The sequence below is a fragment of the Rattus rattus genome, chromosome 3 (genome assembly GCF_011064425.1).
Source record: "Rattus rattus isolate New Zealand chromosome 3, Rrattus_CSIRO_v1, whole genome shotgun sequence".
Classification (NCBI taxonomy): Eukaryota; Metazoa; Chordata; class Mammalia; order Rodentia; family Muridae; genus Rattus; species Rattus rattus.
The window spans coordinates 77,108,079-77,129,785 of record NC_046156.1 but is presented as its reverse complement, the minus strand read 5'-3'; the positions used below and the strand labels follow the sequence as shown (position 1 = coordinate 77,129,785).

Below are 21,707 nucleotides of genomic sequence, written 5' to 3'. Positions count from 1 at the left end.
TTTTATAATTTTCGTTTTTTTTTTTTTATTCTCTGAATGAAATTCCACTGTGGAAAACTGCTACATTGGTGTTTTAAATAAATATGATGAACCATTAAACTATCTCTGTTTTTTGTATATTCTGAATAGAGTCGCATCAAACATGCTTGTGAATAGCAAGTTATACATTGCATTGAGTATATCCCTGAGTAGTAGAGAGATATATTTTTAGTTTTTAAAGCATCTTCAGACTGATTTACACCATGACTGTACCAATTTGCACTTCCACCAGGAGTGAATATTACATTTTTCTCCACATCCACTCCAGTAGTTTTCATCTTTTAGGGTTGTGACCTTATCCATTCTGACTGATATGAGATGAAGTTTCCATAGTAGTTTTAATTTGCATTTCCTCGATGACTGAGGATGTTGATCTATTTTTGAAGTTTCACAACTACTTGTATTTATTTTTTAATGGACTTTATGTTTAAATTCATGTCTCTAACAGACAATCTTCTACTTGAATTAGACAATGATTACCACAAGAGCCACTTGGAACAAGTTGCAGAGAATAGGAGACTGTAGAGTACTGAGTCGTAAATGAGAAACTTAAATCTTCTCTTCCCAATGCTCATTTGTCATTGCAGAAGAGGGGGCAGGAAGGCTTTTGGAGCAAAGGCAGTAGGTGTATAAAGGAAAACAGTGCCCTCCAGATGCAACAGGGGAATGGCATTCACCAGGAAGGAAGTTTAGAAAAAAGGAAGAAACAAAGAAACAAAGACACAAAGTTGGATAGATATGGTGTAGGTTTTCATTGGGGAGAAGTTAAGAGAGACGATAAATCTATTTTGTATGAGGTTCTAAAAGAAGTAAAACAATGAAAATGTGCTATCATAATCAACCTTGAAAATAATGAGGAAAGGAAAAGAATGTTGTAAAAGTGTTTATCACTTTTATAACTAGTGATACAACATGTGATGAGTAGGCAAATCATCCCTCATGCTATCATACAGTCCTTTGTTTCACGATAACCAATTGTAAGTGTGCTTCAAGGCAATCATGTTTGCCAAGCTCATACATACATACATACATACATACATACAGGCATGCATGCATGTCACTGAGGATTTCAAGACATGCTTTCTTTTGGCCCATGCCTTTTGGTATGATGAGTGAAAAAAATGATATTTTAATTATAAACATGGATAAAAGGAGAATATCTTTATGCATTCTTGTAGTGATATCAAGGACTGTGATATCCATTTTAGGAACCAAAATTCACTGAGAGACACATATTTTAAATATTTTTAATCCAATTTATTTTTAACCGGTCCTTATGGATATTGCTTCAGGTTAAAAAAAATACATGATTTCTAAGTGTATGATTTTATACTTATAAATTTTTATCTGTTACATTCTATTATGTGACTTCTCTCAAATGAGGTAATGAAAAATTATAATAGTTTAATAAGTAGAAGCATACCTTTGAAAAATACAGATTTTTGACTTCTTTCCTATTTGTATCTCCTTTTTCATTCTGCTTGTGTTATTGCTTTAGCTAAGATTTCAATGGCTATCGTGATATCTGTTTAATGTTTTTCTTCTCATTTTTAACTTTATTAATTTTTATTCTTTTAAGATTGACAACTGATTTGGTTATCTTGTTTAGATGTTTGGGTTTTTTTTTAACATTTTTTCATTAGGTTTTTTCTTGTATTATATTTAACTTATTTTGTTTATTTCTATATTTTATTATTTTCAGGCCTAATTTTATTTTTGCCCATCTTTTGGATTTAGATTGTTCTTTTATTTACAATAACTTAATGTACACTACTAACTTATTAATTTTACGTTTCTCAAATTGTTTGATGCAGACATTTAACAGTATAAACTTTACCCTTAGAACTATTTTTATTCTGTCATAAAGAGTTTTGGCTTATTTTTTTTCACTTTTACTCAATAATAGAATACATTAAATTTCATTCTTGTTATCTTTAGTGACACATTGAACATTATATTTTATTATTTATTCTACATGTGTGTGCATATTTTCCATAATTTCTATACCTGTGAAAATCTGTCTTTGTTTTCTTTGTGGTCAGACAGAATACGCTAATGTAATATAAAAATTTCCTACATTATGTTGTATTATAATATGTTAACATTTGAGAAATTTCCAGAGCCTTCTGGGAAGAACGTGTATTCTTCAATTTTTGGGTGGAGTTACTTGTTGATGTCATCAGGTATATTTTATTCATGATATCATTGGGAGAATAAAGAATTGCACCATGAATAGCCTACCAGTATATCAATGACAAACACCCTGGAAATGAAATCAGAGAAAAATGACATTTACAAAGATATAAAAGTATGTATAGAAGATTTAGGATAAATTTGCCTTGGAGAGGTGTATGCAATGTAAGTTTTTTTTATAGGTTATTTTATTTATTTACATTTTAAATGTTGTCTGCCTTCCTGGTTTTCCCTCCACAAGCCCCTCATCCCATCTCCTTCTCCTTTGCCTCTATGAGGGGGTTCCACTATCCACCCACCCCCATTCCAGCATCACCATTGTACCATGCTCTTATGCTGGAGTATTAATATTCCACAGGACCAAAGGACTGCCCTCCTATTGATGCCAGATAAGGCAATCCTCTGCTACATATGTAGTGGAGGCATGGATCCATCCTTATGCACTCTTTGATTGGCGGTTTAGTCCCTGGTATCTCTGTGTGGTCCAGTTAGTTGATATTGTTCTTCCTACGGGGTTGCAATCCCCTTCAGCTCCTTCAGTGCTTCCTCTAACTCTTCCAGTGGGGTTTCCCGGCTCAGTCAGATGATGGATGTGAGTATCTACATCTGTATTGGTCAGGTGCTGGCAGAACCTCTCAGGGGATAACTATGCCAGACTCTTGTCAGCAAGTGCTTCTTGGCAGCAGCAATAATGTGGTGGTTTGGTGTTTTCAGGTAAAATGGATCTCTAGGTGGAATTGTCTCTGGAGGGCCTTTCCTTCAGTTTGTGTTCCAAGTTTGTCAATGTTGTTCCTGTCCAAAAGAACAGGTTTCTGGGTTAAAATTTTTGAGATGGGTGGGTAATTCCATCCCTCAACTGGGGGCTGTGCCTATTTACTGGAGACAGACTCTAAAGGTTCTTTCTTTGTTGTATATTTCAGTTAATGTCATTCTATTTGGGTTCTGGTAACCTCTGGCTTTCTTGGCATCTGGGACTCTCTTAAGTTATAAAGAAACAAAGTGAAGAATAAATTTAAAAGCATGAACACTTCTTATGTTCCATTCACTAATAGGAAGAACTAATGTTGTAAAAGTGGCCAATCAAGAGAAACCCATCATCTCCAGACTCACTGAAGTCCTAATAATAGTTTTAGGGTCATTCTTCACAGCACAGAAAAAATATGATGGGGGGGCAAAAAGAATTCTGAACTAATAGTGCTACATAAATTATTATTTTATTTATTAATGCATATTATTAAAGTACCATGTTCTTGGTACAAAAAAGACATTTAGATCAATAGAAAACAACAAAATACCTAAATAATAATCCACAAAAATTCAGCCAACTAAAGTGTACATTGGAGAACAGATAGCATTTGCAATGAATAATGTTGGCAAACCTAGGTTTCCACATTCAAGGAAAAAGTAGATCTTCACCACTCTCCTTGAACAAAATTAAACTCTAATGTATTGAAGAATTCAACCCAAAACCTAATACTCTGAAACTGCTTGATTATAGAGCAGGGAATATATCTTAAGTTATAGGCATAGATATGGAAGTTTTCAATAGGACTTCTTAAAACATGGGATATGGAACTGAACAAAAATTTCTCAAGACAATCAAAATAAAGTGGGCATAAACGTTTTAAATATTCAATATTACCAGCTACTAGAGTGTTAGAGATTTAAACTGTTTAGTGATACCCTCTATCCTGAGTGAACATGATCAAAAATACTAATTACAACACATGCTTTCATGGATATGAAGATAACGGAACTGTTGCACACCGTGGTGAGATTGTAATCTAGTTCAGCCACTTTAGGAATCAGTCTGGAAGCTTATAAAAATAGCAACAAAAACCAAATGATCCAGAAATATCATTCTTAAGCATATGCCTAAAGATTGTTTATACTAAAAAGTAGACACACAGGTCTACATGTTCACTATAGCTCAATTCACAGTGATGAGGGAATGGATCAACCAAGATGTCTATCAAATAAAGAATGGATAAGGAAAATGTAGCATAAATGCACAATGATATATTATTCATCTGTAAAGAAAAATTAAATAATAATTTTCTGAACAAATAGAATAGATAATATATATGAATCTTCCCTGAAGCTGAAAACAAGTGCCACATTTTCTATATCATGTATAGATTCTAGATTTACATATCTAGTCTGTGCCTAGAAGATATATAGAATCTAGACAGTTAGAAATATCATTACAGTAGATGATTTAAGGTAAGAAGAAAGTAAAATTCAGGTAAAATGAAAATAGAGGAGACTACTTGGAGCAGAAAGTTCAAGTAATGGAAATGAATGAAAAATAGGAAACGAGCAGCTACTGAAAGGTTTTGTCAGTATGAAAGGTGCATGAAAAGCTGTGGGCAAAACTGTAATCTTCCAACCGAAGACAAAAGCTCACTTGGAATGACAGACAATTGTTGTTGACATAAAGTGTAGGTGAGAGTATACTGGTATTGAAGGTTTAAATGAGAAGATTGGGGTTTGAAAGAGAAAAAGTTAGGGGTGAATTCAGAAATAATATGGTTAGAGAAACCTTATAGAAACCCACTAATTCATAAATTATAACCTAACACACACGCACACACACACATAACGAACAAGAGAGAGAGAGAGAGAGAGAGAGAGAGAGAGAGAGAGAGAGAGAGAGAGAGAGAGAGATTGAACAGAAGCATCTTGCTTTGATGAATGGTGATACTTCCAGAACTTGTTGGTGCCAGTTTACAATATATTCCTCTTGGTTATTGCTCAGGCAGGCCTCAAAGACACTCAGAATAACACGACGTTTGGTTTCCCATTATAACACCCTGTTGCTTAAAAGACTATTCACTTAGGAAGCATTACATGAAAATATCAATTTTAAACTTATACTGGCTAGAATGTTTAATACTGGAAGGTATTATTAAGTCTGCTAATGGACAACAGCACCAATGATCTTACCTAGAACTATATTCTTCGTGAAACAATATTGGCTTACAGGCAAAATGTGCTAACAGATACTATAGTGACGTGTTGGTTATGGAATTACCAACTGCTTCCTGACTAAATATGAGGCCAGCTCCATAAAATAAATTTTATTTTTTGTCTTGTCACCTGATCACAACCCCATGTCCAGATATCATAGACTCCCAAGGGGCAATAAAGCTACTGTGGTTGTTTTACTAATTGAACTTGGCTGCAAATAACATCCTAAATAGTTATGTTCTTACTCAAAGGTTTGAGAAGCATACAACATTGGTTGAGACACTTTATTTTATAGTAAATAGTTGCTATTATAGATACTTATAACTAATCAAAATACTGAAATAAATATCTTTGAATGTTCATCTGCATATAGGTCATCTCTATCGAACTCCTATCATCCAAGGTCACAGAACAGGGAGCAGAAATAATTTGAGAGCTAGAGACTACAGAAGTCATCTGTAAAATCCTGACCACAGCAAATGATGTGTCTGACGTGAATGAACTTATAGTAGCTGTGGCTACCTGCACAAGATGTGCATATGATGAAGCCAATAAAAACACCAGACTCAACTGACAGGGGACACAGAGGTCCCACCCCTACTAGAGGATCCCAGGCAAATGAAACTATTAGTAGTTGTGAGGTCATGATAGATGGTAGGTTGCTCATATACCAGTGGGTCACACACACACACACACACACACACACACACACACAGAGAGAGAGAGAGAGAGAGAGAGAGAGAGAGAGAGAGAGAGAGAGAGAGAGAGAGAAAGATTGTGTGTGTGCATGCATGGAAAATAATGGGAAGAAATAATTGCATTCAAGAGATTGTTGATAATAAGTCATGGAAAGGAAATATTATGTTTGGAAGGAAATTGAGTAACAGGTACTAAGGGACTTGGAGGGTGATAATAATTGATGGGTATTGTCAGTACATATTTTATAAATGTCTGAAGCTTTCAAAGCATAAAATTATTAAAATAAAAAGTAAGCTACTGATAATAGTCTATGGAAATGATTCCAACAAAATCCAGCCTAGGGAACTAAGAGTATAATAGTGTTGTTTATAGAAGCATGGGCTACTTAGAGGCAGCTATTCCAGTTAAAATCCAACCCCAGTGTGGGTGAAGATACACAAAAGCTACATCATTGAGACTCCCAACACAACATGCCACTAGCGTGAAGACAGTCTAATCTCCCAGAAATTGTTTATTGATTGATTGAAGAAATTCCTTGTGAATCATAACTTTCCAAGTTTCCTAAGACTTAGAAGGTTCTGGTCTTCCTCTAAAAGGGAATGGTTTAATGCCCATACCACAAACTTTGCAAACCTAATGACTTTTTTAATAATGTCGACATACAAGACTTCTTCCAATAATAGTAAAAATTTAAGTATAACTAAATAATTTTATTGTTAATGTATTTCTTTTAATTATATATGACTCTAACTCCCAAATTTTGGTAAATGATCTTGAATCTGATTGAATAAATTTTTAAACAAGATTTGGCTATAACTTTAAAACAATGAGATAGCATGTTGACAAACCTGTTTGGTGGCTCAATATGTTTAAACTAGAGTAGCAAACATCCTTGTCCTTTAGTAATCATGAGAGTTCCCGCTTCACAAACTGATGGATTTGTGATACAATTGACCTGTATTTAAAGTACAGGTCATCTCATTACTTTCTAGCCTAGTGTGTAATATACTGGGCTTTCATACTTGAAGCAGACATAATCACAAATAGTCAACTAAACCTTAACATTTTGCTCTGAATTATCCTTTCTAAATAGGACCAAAACATGAATATTAAGTTCTATTTTATTTTTGTGGGAAATATGCAGAGTTGAAGAAAAACAGACAAAGCAAAACAAAGACATAAATTTCCAGATGCAATAGTAGATACATGAACAAAAATCTTTCCCTGTGTGTGTGTGTGTGTGTGTGTGTGTGTCTGTGTGTCTGTGTGTATGTAGTAAAGTGAAAAAGAGAAGCCTCACAAATGAAGTGCGTTCTGTAGGTCTCAGTATTTTTATATACATTTGTTTATTTAATCTATAAAGTTAGCATACTTACATATGCAAACTTTGCCACGTTAAATGAGAAAAATTATATACCAAATATGAAGATTCCAATGGCAGAAGCAGAATGAATCTTTCCTCATGCGACAGATTTGTTTCTAGTTATGTTACCAGGGTTAAACCGCCCTTCATGTTTTTAGTGAATTTAATAATGAACTCATTGAAAAGTACTTAATTTTCACACGTGAACACTTACAAGTAACAAAAACTATCCAAGAGAAATATTTTGGCCAGCAGCATGAGGGAGCAGCAGCTATGCAGCGTTCTAACAGGTGAGTTTGCAGAGAAGAATCATGAATGTTATACCTTTTGAATGAGCATGAGAATACATTTGTCCTGCCAAACATTAGTAGAGTCCCTCTGAAGCCAAAGAGCAAAACAGATACTATCTCAAAAATCCTGTTAGTTATTATCCTGCTTTTCCTTCACTCCTTTAAGTAAGCCAAGCCATGTAGGAGACCGGCTCTAGGGCATGCAGGTCCTATTCTGTGTACTTCATGTGCTCGAATTCTTCTCTAAGTACCTAATTCACACTCAGGCAGGGACTTGAGACCACAACAGAATAAACATACAGCTAAATCCTTTTCAACCCATTTTCATAATGGAAAGAAAAAAAAGGTTTTAGAAAAAAAATAAATCTTCACAAAAGAAATACATGAAAGGGAGTAAAATGTATTGAGAAATAGTTGACAAGCTTTTTACTAGACTAGAATTCTCAAAAGCAGATAAAACACAGTCAAGGTAGCGTGTGTTAGGAGTATTAAATGCGACTGAGTAGGCATTATCTGAAGAGTCTTGCAATTATTTCACATGTACCAACTTACTTTACAGAATATATTTTACAATGTATAAAAAGAAGGCAAAAATTCTATATGAAACAAATATGGAAGTTTAGTAAAATCCTTTGACACAAGAACAGAAATGAAATGATAATTTGTAAAATACATGTCTATATATAAAAATATCATATTTTGAGAGTAAAAGATAGATATCATGTACATAATTTAAACAATGTTTATGAGAAGATAATTTAACACAGCCTTGGGGTATAAAATGAACTTTTATTTTAGATAAAAATGAAAAGAGCAAATTTTATATTTGGATTGAAAACTGTGGAGGATTCTGAGTCAGTGAACAGGAAACATATAGGCACTATAATAAAATGACAAAAGTAAGGATTTTTCTATCATCAATATATCACAAATTTCTTTAATTATAAGTGGTTTATGATGATAACTCTAGATTTTACACACACATACACACACATAAACACAAACACACACACACAAACACACACACACACAAAGCCATTTAGGACAAAAAAAATAAGTACACTGAATAAAATAATCTATTGAGGTTATATTTTAAGAGTTAAGAGAAAATTTAAAAATATAGAACTAGGAAGTTATAACATAAAGTAATGCTTAAGATAATAAAATAAAAATTAAAAATCTTTCCAATAATAAGTACTAATTATAAGATAAGATTCTGAGTAAAAGAAACTTTAACCTAGAACCTAATAAACTCACTCAGGAAAATAATTTATTTTCTTATAGGTATTTGTGATGTATCAGGAAAGAAGTAACAATCCAAGGAACAAGAGAGTTATGAGCCCTATAGTTTAGTGGTCATGTGATGCACTTACTAATAAGCATAATGAGTAAATGATATATTGTAATGAAAAATAAAAAAACAAATAAACAAATAAAGGGTTGATTCAGAAGCCAGAAAATGTCTGGCCTGAGCTGTAGATATGGTAACAAAGCAGGCAGGAGAGTTTTTCTGAGATAGTTTGGTTGTGAACAATGACCTTCAGGGAAAGAATTTCAAGCAAATGTCTTCTAAAGGACACTTCCAGGCAGACAATACATTTACAACTATATGTTAGAACATGGTTTGCTTTGAATAATATGGATTAAAAGTGTTGTCAGCCTGGGGAAAGCATGATAAACCCTGGGTAGAGTTTTTTGTGTCATTGTAGAATGCATGGCAATCTCCAAAGTATATTTTATCTGCTGAGAGTGATATCTAAGTCAGGGAGTCATCATGATGGGGTTCTAGTGAGGCCTCTATTCCCACCTGGCTTTTCATGTGACACAAAGATTTCTCTGCTGTTCACATGTTCATTATTCCTGTCAAATGATTTGAACACTGAAAGTCACAAAGGTTTGAAACACAAACATATTGGAAGGTAGGCTTCATTGAGTCCTTACTTACTGAGCCACTCCTCCATGATTTCCCTATCAGCATCTCTTTCAATACTCAAACCAGAGAAGCTGAAATTCTCCAAACTTACAGGATTAGTCACTGAAAGTATTTCAGAGGACATGACACAAGTTTGTATATCTGAAAGCTGAAGCTTTGAAATTTAAGAGCTCAATATTTTTTTCTAAAGCATGTGAAGTGACTTTGCATTCAACAGTACTCCTCTGAATTTCCTTTGTCTTTCAAGTGGTATACTTGATTCTTACCTCACAAAGAAAAAAACAAAACAAAACAAAACAAAACAACAACAACAAAACCCCTCTCAGATGTTCCTCCTCATAACTATGAATTGCATGGCAAAGGGCCAGACAGATAAGGAAAGGGATACCAGAACAAGCAAGGTAGGATGCCATGGCAGCTAGGCCAAAATAAAGAATATTATTCACTATGTAGGTTCAGTTTGCTCCTTGAAAAAATGAAGAATTGCAAATGCATGCTTACATAGGAATTCTAACATGTTCCACGGACAGTCCTTATTTTACTTTGTCCTGCTGAGCCAGGAAAGCCTCCGATTAGATGAGAAGGTGGGGAAAATGAGCATGAGAGAAAGAGCCCAGGGTTTGAGTCTTATTTCATAGAGCTTCTTCTCAAGGGGTGCTATGATGCTGTCCTTTTATATTAGAAGACTAATACAGATATTGGTAATGCCACTCATGTTAGGGCAATAATAAATTCATTGAATCACTTATATTGCATTTTAGTAATAGATGTTACTATGAAGAAGACAGGCATAATTGAGAGATCTAGGTGATGAGGGTTCTAAAACTAAGATAACTCCTATTTCCTCTTTGTGTAGCCCAGTAATCTAACTACAATATCCCTACCACTGGCCTTTCATGTAAAACTCCAATTTAAGAGCAACAAAATGTCCTAACCTTATGGCATCAAGTTGCTTTTAAAAAATAGTCATAAAATCAATTATGAAAACTGAAAAAAATCTCAAGAAAGAGATAAACATGAGATAAGCAAAACTATCTAGCACAGTATGGGTATAAGTTTGTCTTTATGGCTACAGTGTCTCTCTGTGGCTAACCACTCTTGAGCTTTAGAAAGATTGTTCTCACTACACACAAAAGTAAGGGGTCAGGGCTATTCCTCACAAGTACACCAGAGGTCTACATCCTCAAATATTCTTCATTTTTCAATAATCCTGTTTGAATTGGGATTTTGATCCCTTTGCCTTTATGGCTGTAGAGATGACAATCTGGGGAAATACCACAATGGAAGATCTGTTCCAGCATATTTTGTGAATATGACACTTGTCACATAAATATAAACAAGCTGAAAGAAAAAAAACACACATGATCATAACATTAGATGATGAAAAAATCCTTTGATTAAATACAACACCGTTCATGTTAAAGGTCTGGGAAAGATTAGAAATTCAAACCAGATACACTCAAACAAATAGAAGAAAAAGTGGGGAAGCATCTCGAACACATGGGCACTGGAAAAAAATTTCCTGAACAAAACACCAATGGCTTATGCTCTAAGATCAAGAATCGACAAAAGGGATCTCATACAACTACAAAGCTTCTGTAAGGCAAAGGACACTGTGGTTAGGACAAAACGGCAACCAACAGATTGGGAAAAGATCTTTACCAATCCTACAACAGATAGAGGACTTACATCCAAAATATACAAAGAACTCAAAAAGTTAGACCACAGGGAGACAAATAACCCTATTAAAAATGGGGTTCAGAGCTAAACAAAGAATTCACAGCTGAGGAATGCCGAATGGCTGTGAAACACCTAAAGAAATGTTCAACATCTTTAGTCATCAGGGCAATGCAAATCAAAACAACCCTGAGATTTCACCTCACACCAGTGAGAATGGCTAAGATCAAAAACTCAGGTGACAGCAAATGCTGGCGAGGATGCGGGAGAAAGAGGAACACTCCTCCATTGTTGGTGGGATTGCAGACTGGTACAACCATTCTGGAAATTAGTCTGGACCCCATGTGAACAACAATGCCAACCAACCAGAGCTTCCAGGGACTAAGCTACTACACATGGACTGACCCTGGGCTCCAACCTCATAGGTAGCAATGAATAGCCTAGTAAGAGCAGCAGTGGAAGGGGAAGCCCTTGGCCCTGCCAAGAGTGAACCCCTAGTGAATGTGATTGTTGGGGGAGGGTGGTAATGGGGGAGGATGGGGAAGGGAAGCCCCTATTGAAGGGGAGGGGGAGGGGTTGGGGGATGTTGGCTTGGAAACGGGAAGGGGAATAACAATTGAAATGTAAATAAGAAATATTCAAGTTAATAAAGGAAAAAAAAAGAACTGCAGGAAGAAAAAGGGAGAAGAGCCTGAGGGTAAGGAAGTCCAGTGATAGACCCAAATTGAGATCCAGCTTAAGGGGAGGCTCCAAGGCCTGACACTACTATTGATACTATGGTATGCTTACAAACAGGAGCCTAGCATGATTGTCCTCCAAAATGCTCAACAAACAGCTGAGAGAGTCAGACGCAGATATTTACACACAACCAATGAACAGAAGCTGCTGACACCTCTGGTTGAATTAGGAAAAGGCTGGAAGAAGTTCAGAGAGGAGGCTAGCCCCATAGAAAGACCAGCAGTATCAACTAACCTGGACCCCTGAGATGTCTCAGACACTGGACCACCAACCAGGTAGCATTCACCAGCTGATATGAGACACCCAGCACATAAACGGCAGAAGACTGCCAGGTCTGGACTCAGTGAGAGAAGCTGCACCTAATGCTAAAGAGACTTGAGGCCTCAGGGAATGGGAAGGTCTGAAGGGGTGGGAGATGAGGACATCCTCTTGAACATTGGAGGGGAGGAGGTATGGGATAAGGAACAGTCGGAGGGCAACTGGGTAGGGGGAAAAGCCTGGACTGTAAAAAAAAAAAAAAAAGAAAGAAAAAAAAGATTAAGGAATAATTTTAAAAAAAGAAATTTAAGGCACATACCTAAACATAATAAATGCAATTTATTGCAAACCAATAGCCAACCTCAAATTAAATGGAGAGAAACTTGAAGCAATCCCACTAGAATCAGGGCCAAGACAAGGCTGCCCACTCTCTTCCTATTTATTCAATATAATATTTGAAGTTCTAGCCAAAGCAATTAGAGAAACAACACCCTTTGCAATAGTCACAAATAATATAAAGTATCTTGGTGTACTTCCAATCAAGCAAGTAAAAGATCTATGTGAAAAGAACTTCATGTCTCTGAAGAAAGAAATTGAAGAACTCAGAAGATGAAAAGATCTCCCATGCTTATGGATTGGTAGGAATAACAGTAAAAATGGCCATTTTACAAAAAGCAATCCACAGGTTCAATGCAATCCTCATCAAAATTCCAAGTCGTTTTTCACAGAGTTAAAAAGAACAATTCTCAAATTCATCTGGAATAACAAAACAAACAAACAAACAAACAAACAAACAAACAAAAAAACGAGGATAGCAAAAACTATTGTCAACAATGAAAGAATTTCTGGGGGAATCACCATCCTTGACAACAAGCTGTACTATAGAGTAATAGTGATAAATAAAAACAAAACAAGAAAAAACAAAAAAAAAAAAAAAAAAACACTCATGGTCTTGGCACACATCCAGACAGGTAGATCAGTGGAATACAATTGAAGACCCAGAAATAAATTCAAACACCTATGATCACTTTGTTTCTGACAAAGAAAACAAAAACATCCAGTGGGGAAAAAAAGGATTTTCTTCTTTTTTATAACTTTTTTGTATTTTTATGTCCTTGTAAAATTGGACATTTTTTATTTATATGCATTTCAAATGTTATCCCTTTGTGGTTTCCCATCACACCCTCCCTTCTTCTATAAAGATGTTGCCCCACCCATCCACCTACTCCTTCCCAACTCCCTGCCCTGACATTCTCCTACATTGAAGGGTCCAGCCTTAGCAGGACTAAGGGCTTCTCCCATTGGTGCAACACAGGCCAACATTGCTCCATATGGAGCTGGAGCCCTGGATTTGTCCATGTGTATTCTTTGGAGGGTGTTTAGTCCCTGGGAGCTCTCATTGGTTGGTATTGTTCTTAAGGGGGTGCTAACCTCTTCAGCTCCTTCAATCCTTTCTCTAATCCTCCAATGGTTACCACATTCTTATCACAGTTCAGTAGTTGGCTGTGAGAGTCCGCCTCTGTATTTGTCATGCTCTGGCAGAGCCTCTCAGGAGAGAGGATCCTGTCAGCATGCATTTCTTGGCATCAGCAATATTATCTGGGTTTGGTGGCTGTATGTATATGGTCTGGATCATAAAATGGGGCAGTCTCTAAATGGCCATTCCTTAAGTCTTTGCTCCAAACTTTGCCTCCATATCACCTTCTATGAATATTTTTGTCCTCCCCCCGTCTATGAAGGACTAATGCATCCATACTTTGGTCATCCTTTTTCTTGAGCTTTCTGTGGTCTGTGGATTATATATGGATACTTTTGGGCTAATATTCACTTACTAGTGAGTGCATACCATGTGTTTTTTCTTTCTTTTTTTTTTTTTGTGGTTGAGTTACCTCACTCAGCATGATATTTTCTAGTTCCATCCATTTGTCTATGAATTTCATAAAGTCATTGTTTTTAATAGCTTAGTAGTACTCCATTGTGTAGATGTACCACATTTTCTGTATCCATTCCTCTGTTGATGAACATCTGGGCTCTTTCCAGCTACTGGCTATTATAAATAAGGCTGCTATGAACATAGTGGAGCATGTTTCCTTGTCATATGTTGGAGCATCTTTTGAGTATATGCCCAGGTGTGGTATATATGGGTCCTCCAGTAGTACTATGTCCCATTTTCTGAGGAACTCCAGACTGATTTCCAGAATGGTTGTACCAGTCTGCAATCTCACCAACAATGAAGGAGTGTTCCTCTTTCCCCACATCCTTGCCATCATCTGTTGTCCCCTGAGGTTTTCATCTTAGCCATCTTGACTGGTGTGAGGTAGAATCTCAGGGCTGTGTTGATTTTCATTTCCCTGTTGACTAAGGATGTTGAATATTTCTTTAAGTACTTCTCAGCCACTTGATATTCGTCAGTTGAGAATTCTTTGTTTACCTCTGAACCCCATTTTTGAATAGGGTTATTTGATTCTCTAGAGTCTAACTTCTTTTTTGTAATTTTTTTTCTTTTTTATTGGATACTTTTTATTTACATTTCAAATGTTATTCCCTTTCCCCTACTCAACTGGCCCACCCCTTTCTGCCTCCATGCCCTGACATTCTCCTACACTGGGGGTTAAACCTTGGCAGGATCAAGGGTTTCTCCTCCCTTTGGTGCTCAACAAGGCCATCCTCTGCTATATATGCAGCTGGAGCCATGGGTCTGACCATGTGTACTCTTTGGATGGTGGTTTAGTCCCTGGGAGCTCTGGGGGGTCTGGTTCATTGATTTTATTGTTCTTCCTATGGGATTGCACACCCCTTCAGCTCCTTCAGTTCTTTCTCTACTCTTTGCCAGAACCTGACAAATACAAGTGTAGATGCTTGCCAGCAACCATTGGACTGAGAACAGGGTCCCCAATGGAGTCTAACTTCTTGAGTTACTTGTATGTATTGGCTATTATCTCTCTATTGGATGTAGGATTGGTAAAGATCTTTTCCTAATCTGTTTGTTGTCATTTTGCCCTAATGACAGTGTCCTTTGCCTTACAGAAGCTTGGTAATTTTATGAGGTTCCATTTCTCAATTCTTCATTTTAGAGCATATGCCATTTGTTTTCTGTTGCTCTAGCTAAGAATTCAAATCCTAAAAGGATAGTTATTAAGAGAGTAAATAGTCTTATCTTATTCTCATTATTGTGGAAGTGTTTTATTTTCTCTCTGTCTAATTCCACCTGTGGCCTTGATGTAAGTCATAGTTATTATGTATAAAGTATTAAAAGTATTATAAAAACACAAATATTTTCATTATATCTGTAGTCTCTACCAGACTTTTATCATCACATAATGTTTGATAGTCACAGCCATTTTCTGCATCTTATGAGAATATTATATGTTTACCTATGTTGCAGATTATATTATTGATTTATGTATGCTGAATAAATCCTGAACCTCTTGAATGAAGCCTACTTGATCAAGGTCATATTCTTAATGATATGTTTTTTGATATTTTTGACAATGATTTTTTCAAGAATGTATCTATGTTCATAAGGAAAATTGATCTGAGATTTTCTCTCTTCCTTGTATCTTTCTGTAGTTTAGATGTCAGTATAATTATCACCTTGTAAAAAGAATTAGGCATTGTTCCTTAAGTTTCTATTTCACAGAGTGAGGCCTATTGGTATTAATGCTTCTAAAGGTCTGTACTTGAAACCATCTTGTCCTGAGCTTTTTTGTTTGGTAGATATTTAAATGTATCTATAATATATTTAATATATTTAAATATATTTATAATATACTCTCATATTAGGGGTATGGGTTTGTTTAAATTGCTTATCTGATCTTGACTTAACTTTGATAGATCAAGAACTTTATCCACTTCTTTTAGGTTTTAGAATTTCGGGAAGTATAGATTTTTAAAGGGTGGGGTAAGGTGTTCCTGGAAGGAAGACAGGAAGGAGGCAGTCTTTGAAATGTAAACAAATAAAATAATAAAAATATTACTAAAGAAATATATTTTTTCCTCAAGATGGGAAAGTAAGGGCACAGTCAAAATCAAATCGAAAATCAAACTCTAACTGTAATATATGCAATCCTTTTTAGTCATATTTCAGTTTTGACCACTTGAGCACACATATGGCTTGTCTTTTAGGCTCTGGCTTACTCTGCTCCACAGATGCTGCTATTCTTGATGGACATCCCATGTTATTGATATCGCCATAATACCTTGGGTCCCTTATTGCAACTGAGGTGCACTCTCACTAATAGCCTGTCACAGGATCTCTTCCTGGTACCAAGCTTCAACTTCTTTGCATAACCCCTTGAGTACTGGGCCTTTACCTGCCCCTGAGTCTGTTTTTCACCAATGGCATCTCCTGGCCTCCCATAGCACCTCATGACTGTATCTTGCTTTCAAAACCAGTATTACCTGGGTGACCCTTACGCGTTACCATGTCTCATTTCCAACATGAGGTAGTCCCTCTTAGATGTGGACTCAGTGAAAATCTTTTCTTTCATGTTGTCATTATGTATACCTGATTTTTGAGAAATAGTCATAAATATACAATAGAAAAAATAAACTATCTGCATGTGGATCAATGACCACAATATAAAACCAGACACTGTAAACCTGATAGACTAGAAATTAAGGAATAACCCTGAACACATTGACTCAGGAGACAACTTCTGAAGAGAATACTGATAGCGCTAGCATTAAGATCAACAATTGATTATGTTCATTTCTTAAGCTCAAAGGAATGATATTTAATTTCAAGCATGGGTATATTCTATTTATGACAGTCTACAAATGGTGAATATTTAGTCTATGTAATATAGTATACCTTTCTTCACTCAGCAAATTCTAGAATTGCACAAGCATCAGAAATAGACATGGTGATCTTGACAAATTTCATGTAATTTAATCATTGATATTGTCAAAAGACCAAATTCAATATCATGGAAGGGGTGAGTATTTATTTGGATGTTATTGAGTGTTCATTTAGTCATTAGCTTTAAGGATTGGGAAGGGAATGAGAACGTCTTAATTAAGAAAAGAGACACAGGGAACTTGGCCTCAGAATTGAGAAGCTGGATAGATCCATGTACAAAAGTCCTTTTAAAGATTGGTGATGGGCTAGAAGTGTGGAAGTTCAAGAACGTGATAAGAAACCAAAGAGATTGGTTGCAATGAGGAAATTCCCCCAATGATTTGGTTTTATCTCTAGATTCTGTACAGTGCGGATTGAGGAAGACATTGCAGGGCAGATTAGAAACTATGTACAACTACACTAGGAAATGAATCTGAACCAACGCAATTTTTAATGATGATCCAGCCGCACACAGCTGAGGAGGGTGTGTAGTCTCAAGCTGGGAAAACCTTACCCTCAGCTTCTGTTGTCAATATATTGTTCTCCCTTCACTTTGCCTTATTTTCTAACATTATTCATATTATATTGCTATAGCTATTCTGCTATTTTGACTCAGACTTATATTTTTACTCTCTGATTGTAGGCTACGATAAAGTCTGTCACATCTCATTTCTACACTGTTCAGTGTACTATATCTCAGTAACAAACACAAAATAGAAACTGAAGAAATGTACCAAGTAATGTCGACATTGCAAGGCATCATACAACATTATTTTGTTCATATTAAATGTGGTTTAACTTACTAATTTAAAACAGTATTTTATTGCAGTGACCAACATACTAGAAAGTAATGTTTAAAACACTCAACATATATCTTACAAAACAAAACTAGAAATAGTGACTGAGTATTATCTGCCAACACAGTAAGTGAATTTGGAGAGTGGCTATAACCATAACACATGAATGAAAAGCTAAGAAGTATAAGAAAGATTTCCTTTCAGAATGACTAGATCCATGGATAATATGTTATCTTTCTTCTCTTAGCGAGATGTACATAGCTTTGAATAGCACAGTACAGCAGGTCCAACATAGACAGGGTATGCTCAGCCAAAGAGAATCACTACTTTTATGAATTTAAAATGTACTCTATACTTCAACATGCAAGTGTTACACAATTACAGAATGTGTCAGTTGGATTTGTTGAAACAAAGGCTTTTGCCTGAATTCGTCCTTTCTGAAAAGGATCTCCTTTTAAGAGTTATCACAAATAGATTTATTAGCTTCCATGTTGAATAAACAACCAAAAGCTTGGTGTACACATTGGCCCAGAAGCAGTTATCGAGGACACATTTCCAACTTTTATGGCAGTATCTTTTACTTTTATGCTTCTCCCTCTCTCAATTTGACAAACTGTGTTTTGTTTTAAAAAAAAAATACAAGAGAACACAGTAGAATGAAACAGAACAATTACTCCTATGTTTTATAAACACACTTCTGAATATTTCCTTTGTTTTAACATATGCAAACTTTTAAAAGAAGATTTCACAATACTGTTGCTGGAAACAGGGCTTCTAGAAGCATAGACTGAGGCTAATTTAGGAGGTATTAACAAACAAAAGCTTAATCATCACTTTGAATCTGTAACTTCCCTGTAACTAACTATTCCTTCTCACTGGACTTTTTTGTTTTTTTGGTTTTTTTAGTTTTTTGTTTTGTTTTGTTTTGTTTTGTTGTGAGTTTCGATGATCTCAGGAAATACATACTCATTTAAAAACTAAATATTGAGAGACCATGATCTTTTTCCAATTTTAATACTATCAAATATCATGAAACACAGTAATTTTAAAATATAGAGAATAGGTTGAAAACCTGCGGAGTTAAGGGCTATCTAAGGTCCCGAGTGAGTGATACTACCCCATCCCGCCATGGGCAAGTAAGGCAAAGTAGGCAAGAGCCAGCGGGACAAGTTCTATCACTTGGCCAAGGAGACCGGTTATTGTTTGCGTTCTCCCTTCAAACTGATCCGGCTCAATTGTCACTTTCCGTTCCTTCAGCCCGAGCCTTGCTGGACCTGTGTGCTGCACCTGGAGGATGGCTGCAGGTGGCTGCCAAGTTTATGCCTGTATCCAGTCTTATTGTAGGAGTGGACCTGGTTCCAATCAAGCCTCTCCCCAATGTGTTGACTCTCCAGGAAGATATTACAACAGAACGCTGTAGGTAGAGCCTGAGGAAGGAGCTGAAGACCTCGAAAGTTGATGTTGTGCTCAATGATGGGGCTCCCGATGTGGGTGCTAGTTGGGTCCATGATGCTTACTCACAAGCTCACTTAACTCTGATGACTCTGCGTTTGGCTTGTGACTTTTTGGCCGGTGGTGGTTGTTTCATCACAAAAGCCTTCCGTTCCCGAGACTATCAGCTTCTGCTGTGGATCTTCTAGCAGCTGTTCCACCGTGTCCAGGCCACCAAACCCCAGGCCTCTTGTCACGAATCTACAGAAATCTTGTAGTCTGTCAAGGATTCCTGGCTCTGGACAAGGTTGATGCTATATTCTTCAATCCCAAGTTTGCCTTTAAGGAAGTTGAAGTTCAGGCTAAAACTGTCACTGAGTTGGTGACAAAGAAGAAGCCAAAAAGGCTGAAGGCTATGCTGAAGGTGACCTCACTGTATTACCGAACCTCAATCAAGGACTTCTTGCGAGCTGGCAATCCTGTTGACTTCCTCTCCAAGGCCAGCGAAATCTCAATAGATGATGCAGAGTTGGCACAACACCCAGCTACCACTGAAGATATCAGAGCATGCTGTCAGGACATCAAAGTGCTGGGGCATCAAAGGAACTTAGGTCTCTACTGAATTGGAGAACAAAGCTTTGGCGATATGTGGCCAAGAAGCTGAAAGAGCAAGCAAAGGCACTAGACATCAGCCTCAGCTCGGAAGAAGAAGGTGATGACGAAATGTCAGCAGCTGAGACAAAACAGGCTTCAGAGGAGGAAAAGGAGAAAGTGGAGGAAGAGCAGCTTAACCGGACGCTGGCAGAGATGAAAGCCCAAGAAGTGGCAGACTGAAGAGGAAGAAGAAAAAATTGCTTCATGAGCAGAGGAAGCAGCGGGAGTGTGTAGAACTGAAGATGGATCTGCCTGGGGTCTCCATTGCAGATGAGGGGGAGACAGGCGTGTTCTCCCTGCGAACCATCCGTGGTCAGCAGTTGTTAGAGGAAGTAACACAAGGAGACATGAATGCTGCAGACACCTTTCTGTCTGATTTGCCAAGGGATGACATCTATGTGTCAGATGCTGAGGACGATAATGATACTTCTCTGGAAAGTGACCTGGATCCAGAAGAGTTGGCAGGAGTCAGGACACAGTCGGATCAGAAGGAGAAGAAGTGCTTGCAGTTGGCTCAAGTAGATGACAGCAAAGAGGAAGGAGAGAATCCATTGCTGGTACCACTAGAAGAAAAGGCAGTGCTGCAGGAAGAGCAAGCTACCCTGGGGTTCTCCAAGGATGGCAGTGGGACAGAGGATGATGCTGACGAAGCCCTGGAGATCAGTCAGGCACAGCTGCTGTACAAGAGCCGTCAGAAGGAGCAGCAGCCAACAGATCCACCTACGCCATCTACTAACTTGAAGACTGAGAAGAAATCTTCCCAGTGCCAGAATAAGGTCCCTAAGGAGACAGAGGCTATCATTGACGCTGGGGGGCGATGAGGACAGAGACAGCTCAGATAGTGACAGCAGCAGTAGTGAGGAGGAAGACGATTGGAAAGTATCCCGTGGTAAGAAGCGAAGCCGTGGTTCTAAGGCAGATGAGGATGAGTTTGAGGTAGTGCCTATTGAGGACCCAGTGAACTATCGAATTCTGGACCCTGAAGGCCTTGCTCTAGGTGCTGTTATTGCCTCTTCCAAAAAGGCAAAGATAGACCTTATACATAACTCATTCAACCGGTATGCTTTTAATGAAGAGGAGGAAGAACTTCCAGAGGGGTTTGTGCAGGAAGAGAAGCAGCATCGGATTCGCCAGTTGCCTATTGATAAGAAGGAGATGGAACATTACTGAAAATGCTGGCGCAAAATCAATGCACGGCGCATCAAGAAAGTAGCTGAGGCCAAGGACAGAAAGAAACGGAGGATGCTGAAGAAGCTGGAGCAGACCAAAAAGAAAGCAGAAGCTGTAGTGAACACAGTGGATATCTCACAACGAGAAAAGGTGGCACAGCTGCGAAGTCTATACAAGAAGGCTGAACTTGGCAAGGAGAAACACCAGGTCACCTATGATGTAGCCAAGAAAGGTGTAGGCTATAAGGTCCGGCGGCCAGCTGGAGTCAGAGGTCATTTCAAAGTAGTGGACTCCAGGATGAAGAAGGACCAGCGAGCACAACAATGAAAAGAACAGAAGAACAGGCAAAAGTGAGCAGAGTTGTCGGGAAAGATGAAGATTAGGAAGGAAGGTGTGGCAGTCTCTCTGGTGGCTGGGAGAGCTGCTGGGCACCTACAGCTCCTCTTTGAAGAGTGATTACCGTGAAAGGACCAAGGAAGTATTTCTTCATCGTGATAGACTGACAGTCACCCACAATCTTGGCGTGTGATGGAACTTGGGATGGGAACAAATCTCTTTTAACAGCCTTCAGGGGAATTCAGTGCTGTTGGCCTTTGTCCTAGGCCTTATATTAAGCATGTGGTTCCTTCTGAGTCCTCTCCCACCCCTTTCCAGT

General features: G+C 37.4%; 1 pseudogene; it reads left to right on the top strand.

Moving 5' to 3' along the window:
- Nucleotides 1-18,925: 18,925 nt before the first annotated feature.
- On the top strand, nt 18,926-21,406 carry LOC116895452 (annotated as a pseudogene).
- Nucleotides 21,407-21,707: the final 301 nt, after the last annotated feature.